The 5,853-nt window shown below is 35.7% G+C and overlaps 1 long non-coding RNA gene across 2 annotated transcripts; it reads left to right on the forward strand.

The window, feature by feature from the left end:
* The first annotated feature begins 800 nt into the window (after window positions 1-800).
* LOC311098111 lies at window positions 801-4,752 on the forward strand. 2 transcript variants are annotated; one of them, XR_014609366.1, is made up of 3 exons: window positions 801-1,517; window positions 2,365-2,465; window positions 3,919-4,752. It is a non-coding gene; the product is annotated as an uncharacterized lncRNA (long non-coding RNA). The 2 variants fall into 2 exon arrangements; XR_014609367.1 differs by having other exon boundaries at window positions 2,365-2,450.
* Window positions 4,753-5,853: the final 1,101 nt, after the last annotated feature.

The following is a 5,853-nucleotide window of genomic DNA, read 5'->3' on the forward strand; positions in this document are numbered from 1 at the left end:
AAATTAACAGTTAATTACTTGGGTTGGTACATTCTTTACAGTTTTCGAATTGCTGTAGAAAAACTAGGCTTTAAATGTAATTTGAAGATTGTTGTACGTTTCTAATTAGCATTGATTAACGTTAGGCCTACCATGTGGTTACGCTGGTAAGTTAATGTTAGGTGGCTAACTTACTTTAACATAATGGTAGGCCTAATTGAAGGTTTGCAAGTGGCGATAAAATAGTTTGTTGTAGTGTAATTTGAAGCTGACATTAGAATGCAGCAATAAAATAAGGCGTAAGGTAGTGTAAGTTAAGCACGTGGATTTTTAGAACATCCATGATCCATGTATAATGTAGGGTAACGTCGTTTTTTTTCAATCAGGGTCTTATTTTATTTTTTAAAAATATATGTTTTTGTGATTAAGTGACTGATGGGAACAACGATCTTTTAAATCTGCCATTAGGGTATATGCAAGACCGCTGCAGTCTGCAGAGGCGGAGAGGCGAAACAATTAACGGTAGGCCTACGTTAATGGGCAATTCATTTCTTAATTTATGTCAAATAGTGCAAATAATCAATTTATTTGTGTTCAAATAGATGCAATTGACAGCGTCCGTTAGGACTCGTCCAAACGTGCGCGCATTTGTAGAAATATCGATTTAGTTTTCAAACTATTTCGTCATACAGAATGCACACTCCATGAATTATGCGATCTGAAGAGCCGAAAGAGCGCCCATTAGCGCGCTCTGTCTGTTTCTCTTCGTGGTTTGCGTTTGTTAGGATGGTAGTTTTTAAGGTCTACATGGTTAGACAACCCAGTCTCTTACTACTGCGTATCTATACCACGAGTTTTCATTTTCATTTGGCGTAGTATTTACACGCCAAAGTCACATTTCGCGTTCATATGGTACGCAAAACCCTCCCGTTAAACTTCTATTGATGTAAAATGCGTATGCATTGCACGCAGAAATGTATTATAGTTAACGTCATCGTCCCGCCCCTTAATCGTACGAAGATTCACGATTCCATCTCGTGCAGATGCCGAAGGTGCATGCAGAAATACGTGTTATTATTTTATTTATTATTTTTTTTTTTATTATTATTTTTTTTTTTGTACAGAAACATAACTCATAATCTCTAATGGGGGCGAATGGTCACATAATTTAATCTATTGATTCGTGACTCGGGCACGTTTATTTCGTTATTTTCGTAATACCAGCACGTTTTTTAAACTAATGTATTTTAAATGGGAAGCGTCTTTCGTGATCACAGCACGATTCTTTCTGCCTATCGGGCTGCAGCAGAGAACCTGTTTAATCAACATTAATTCACGAGATTTTATCTTATCATGGACCATGGTTTATGTATTTTTTTTAATGTTATTTTTTCGATCTTATTGACAGGGAAGCTGGATTGCTTTGCTGTTTATTGATATTTTAAAAATCATATTTTATCAGTAGGAAATCGCGCTGAAGAAGTCTCGTTCCGAACACATCGCGATATTTGGCATCAGTTCACGTGTGCCAGATGTTGGTAAGTAGTAATAAATACGCTGTCCTAACGTGTGTTATAATGTCTTTTCTGTTTGTCGATATTAATAAGATTAGCTCACATTCAGTCACTGCATTATATCTGTCATCGCCACGGAGGCTTTGCGTTTCATTGCTTTCTAATTCTAAACAGGGTGATTAAACACCGTCTGTCACGTGACGTGCTGTTGTATTTGTAGTAGAAGCACAGTAAAAACAACACTTACCATGCTTTTACCACATTAACATTAGTTTTACTGTGATAAGTGTAGTAAAAAAGACAGTAATCACAAGACTGACCATGCGTTTACCACAGTATTGGTAGTTTTAATGTGATACGTATTGTAAATGTACAGTAACCACAATACTTACCATGTTTTTACTACAGTAACCCTAATTTTACTGTGATAGGTGTGGTAAAAGGACAGTGACCACAAAACTTACCATGCTTTTACCACAGTAACCCTAATTTTACTGTGATAGGTGTGGTAAAAGGACAGTAGCCACAACACTTACCACGCTTTTACCACAGTAACCCTAATTTTACTGTGATAGGTGTGGTAAAAGGACAGTAACCACAAAACTTACCATGCTTTAAACCTCAGTAACCTTAGTTTTACTGTGATTGGTGTAGTACAGGGCAGTAATCACAAAACTTACCATGCTATTCCCCAGAATTGGTAGTTTTAAAGTGATATTTGTTGTAAATGCATATTAAACACAACACTTGCCATGCTTTTAATGCTTTATAATGTAACATCCAATATTTGTAAGGCAGTACTTTGTCCTTTAAATAATCCTATATATTATTAATTATACATAATGATATTTTCTTTTCTTTTTTTTTTCAGATGAAAAGACCAAAAGGGCCCTTCGGACTCAGTCAGCCCCATATTGTTTGAGGACAAGTAAACGGAGGAGACAGAAAGCTGTATAGGTAAATATTTGCAATGTATGTATTGTTTTTAACCCTAAATCAAATAATTTATCAAGCATTTGTTGTTTCTTAAACCTTTTCTCACAAAACCCATAGCCCAATCAGTATGAACATAGTCTGAAGGTCTTAATAACTCAAAAGATTTAACAAGTTGTCAAATTCTTATGATACTCGTACATATTTGTATACTCCTACATAATCCTGCAGCTTTTACTCCTAGTGCTGTCATTGGCTACTGCCTCAATTCCTGTACGCAATTATCGCGATATTTGTAAATCAGTTGAGCCCCTTCTTGGAAAGTAGTCGGATGTCCCACACACTGTCAGAAAGTTGATATTAATTGCATTGTATTTATTACAATTATTACAAATTGGTCCCCGTCTGTTTATGTTCCAATGATACATGATGTCTCTCTACACCTCATAACCTACCTCTGTTTGCAAGAGTGGAAAAGCTTATCTGACATTATCATGTCACATGACATCAGATACTCAATTATTTTGTCGTAATCAGATCAGTTACACTGCCCTACCCGTTTGCATGTAAATCATTTTCATACGATTATTGCTTGCTATTAAAGGGATAGTTCACTTTGAAATTAATTTTTGATATGTTTTAGCTTACCTCAAGGGCATCCAAGATGTAGGTGTCTTTGTTTCCGCAGTAGTTTCAATTTTGATATTTTTAGGTCAAACCGTTCTTGTCTGTCAGTCATATAATGCAGGTCGATGGTCACTGTCTCAAAACACAAGCACAGAGTCCAAATTAAAACAATTCCCCATCGTCCAAATGAAACAATTCCCCATCATAAGTACACATTGATGGCCTAAGACACGAAACGAGCGGTTTTTGTGAGAAAACGAACAGTATTTATATCGTTGTTATCTCTTGAAAACAGCACACGTCCAAATGATCTGACGGCGCGGGCGGGTATAGATATATACATAGATGTCGCCTTGGCTACTGCAGTTAATTGGAACGAAACCGTAGCCAAGCGACATCTAGTGTATATATCTATACCCGCCCGCGCCGTCAGATCATTTGGACGTGTGCTATTTTCAAGAGATAACAACAATATAAATACTGTTCGTTTTCTCACAAAAACCGCTCGTTTCGTGTCTTAGGCCATCAATGTGTACTTATGATGGGGAATTGTTTCATTTGGACGATGGGGAATTGTTTTAATTTGGACTCTGTGCTTGTGTTTTGAGCCAGTGACCATAGACCTGCATTATATGACTGACAGACAAGAACGGTTTGACCTAAAAATATCAAAATTGAAACTACTGCGGAAACAAAGACACCTACATCTTGGATGCCCTTGAGGTAAGCTAAAACATATCAAAAATTAATTTCAAAGTGAACTATCCCTTTAAAGACATACTTTTATTCATAGAAATGCCCACATATCAGTGAACTTATAACATAAAAATGCTTTTAACATTTAATTATGCAACACTCTTTACAGAAAAATATCCCACAGTTATGGATAAACTCACAACATCATCATCAAATCCTGTGCCGGGCACATTGGGCGACAAGTGTCCTCCAACATATTCGATCCGTGGCCAGGTTCTCCACATCTTCCCATGGGACACTGACATTCTTCAGGTCTTTGTGAAACATCTGTCTCTGTGTCTTCCTTGGTCTTCCCTGTCTCCTGCATCCTCCTGGTGGTGTCCTCTTCATCACTGTGTTTGGGTGGTGTTGTTTGGGCATGTGTAGGATGTGTCCAGCGAGGTGAACCCTTTGCTCTGTCTCAGTTTCTGAAAGTCTTCATGTGAAGTCCACTCCTCCTCGTGATCTCTTTGATATATGCAGAACCAATGTTGAAAATAGTGATTTATCTTTTTCCATATTGTTAAAGCATTTTGTTTTCTCTTTCAGCTTCATAAACTGTACTTGATTTCTGCCTAATGCCTTTATAAAAAAGGGTCAGTGCTCATCAGGTGTTTTGCTAAAGGACATATTCATTGCATAGTTACAATAAAAGTGACCAATAATCACAAGGATATAGAATGAAAGTTGAGAATGTAAAATTTTGTGCTTATATTTTTGCCTATTTGTTCTTTAAAGTGAAGAAACAAATGTATTTTCACATGACAAAGTTGAATCTCATCTCTTGGTTTGTAAATATATAACTTCATCATAGCAATTTTTTTAACGTTAATGTATGTGTCACTATAATAGATTGCCCCTGTATCTGGATATTTTTAATTAACTGATTTTTATACTTTTGTGCTGTAGTTTTGGCTCTACATTTGTCTTTAAACAGTTTGACATTAAATATTGGAATATGCTTTCAAAATTGTGTCCATTCATTTGTGCTTTTGTTACATTTATGAATATAATTGATATACCTTTAATATACTATAGTATACATACACTGTAAATGTTAGAAGCACTTTAGAACATGTAATTATCTTTAATTAAAATACTGCAAAACTACCCTGCTGTAGGACATTGCTTAGCAAAAAGTTCCTCTTTCAAATGTATGCATCAGTCTAATCAAAAAAGCAAATTTGTATCATTGATCATGTGAACGGAGTATTTTGTTTTTAAATATGAGTTTTATAATTTAATTAGAAGGAATACATGTTTAACAGCCTAAATATACAATATTTAAGGTATCTATCCCTTGCAGGCGGAACCAGAAGAGATCTGTCATCATTTACCATAAATGGGCATGTAACTGTGACGCATCTGTTCAGCTGGGTTGTTACTGGCTGTGACTTTATCGCAGAACTCGCTGTGATTGGACAATCGTTTAACACATATAAAACGGCGCTTCATGTTACAAAGTATGTTTTGGTGTTATTATTACGTTAGTTATAGATTAAACTAACTATAAAGTGTCTCTATGTTGTGAGAAATTACTCCTTTACCGAGATCCTAACCCTAACCCTAAGCATGTCTGCACATTTCAATGAACTACAGCTCCATGTTCCTGTTCCAGTGATAGAATGACAGAGACATGTGGGTAATGTAGTTTAAAACGTTTAGTAATGAAACAATAAATGTTAAATAATAGATGTTGAGACTTCTTCCTCTGGTTGAGAAAAAGCTACACCACATCAGTGATCACATCTTCTGTTCATGTACTGTAGGGTTCAACTGAACAAACTGTTTAGAGGAGGAAGAAGAACATGAACACGATAGAGACGTACATCGGAAGAGCAAGAAACCAGTTTAGCTGTGATAATGAATCATTATATTCCAACACAATATCAAATTCTGTAGGTGATTGAATATGATTCTCTGGCACTCAGTTTAAAGCTTCAGCAGATGTGAATGGATCAATATGATGTTAATGTATTTTTAAAGACACATTTTTATTTATCTTGAATCTCACTTGTCTTTATGCTACTTTATCAACTTTATTGATAAAGTGTTGTTTAATAAA

This window comes from Abramis brama (assembly GCF_963993115.1).
Source record: "Abramis brama genome assembly, chromosome: 15".
NCBI lineage: Eukaryota > Metazoa > Chordata > Actinopteri > Cypriniformes > Leuciscidae > Abramis > Abramis brama.